The sequence below is a fragment of the Octopus bimaculoides genome, chromosome 10, assembly GCF_001194135.2.
Source record: "Octopus bimaculoides isolate UCB-OBI-ISO-001 chromosome 10, ASM119413v2, whole genome shotgun sequence".
Taxonomy (NCBI): domain Eukaryota; kingdom Metazoa; phylum Mollusca; class Cephalopoda; order Octopoda; family Octopodidae; genus Octopus; species Octopus bimaculoides.
Window position 1 is genome coordinate 56,532,110 of NC_068990.1, and position 1,092 is coordinate 56,533,201.

The window sequence follows — 1,092 nt, forward strand, 5'->3', positions numbered from 1 at the left end:
TGTGTCTGTAAAAGGTTGAAGAGGAACACACGAATAGATATATATGGAAAAAAGACAAAGTAGAAAATGCTAAAATACTTTTATAAAGAACATTACAGAACCGGTTTCGATCCTTGAGATCTTTTCAACAGTAAGTATGAATAATAAATTTTTGAAAAATTATTGAAAAATTAAATTTTGGTAAATTTAAAAGAAAAGTCTTTTTAAAGACATATTTGTATAGTATTCAAATAACAGGGGCATTTTTCTTGTTTCTGCTTGTCTCTGTCTCACTTGTTAACTCTTGTGGGTTTGAAGAAGGACTGCTATGATAGTAGCAGTGTTAATTGGCCGGGTGTTAGATGTCAGGACATTAGTCAAACAGCTTGACCTTAGTACTAATTATTTTTTAAAGGCTGGTACTTTATTTTATTGGTTCCTTTTTGCTGGACTGCTATGGTAGGGGGGTGTAAACAAACCAAACCAACAGTAGTTGTCCAGTGGTGGCTGGGGCAAACACAAACACACATACACACACACACACACACACACACATAACACAAATACATACATACATACATACATACATACATGTATATATACATTTACATATATATATATATATACATATATATATGTGCGTGTGTGTGTGTGTGTGTGTGTGTCTGTGTTTGTCCTCCCCAACATCACTTTACAACCAATGCTGGTGCATTTACGTCCCTGTAACTCAGTGGTAACTGTTTATTGAATTTTCCGTGTTAACTGTAAACAGAAGAAAATTCACTCATCCATTTACATACTTATATATATATATATATATATGTAGCCTAGGCTCAAAAAGTTAAAGACAGTTTCACTTCCCGAGTGTTAAACTAATACATCTGTTTGTTGTCTACACCACCTGTCTTCGTCTTTTGTTTTTTTGTGAATTCTCCCTATATATATTTATATATATATATATATATCTTTTACTCTTTTACTTGTTTCAGTCATTTGACTGTGGCCATGCTGGAACACCGCCTTTAGTTGAGCAAATCGACCCCAGGACTTATTCTTTAGAAGCCTAGTACTTATTCTATCGGCCTCTTTTGCCAAACCACTAAGTTACGAGGA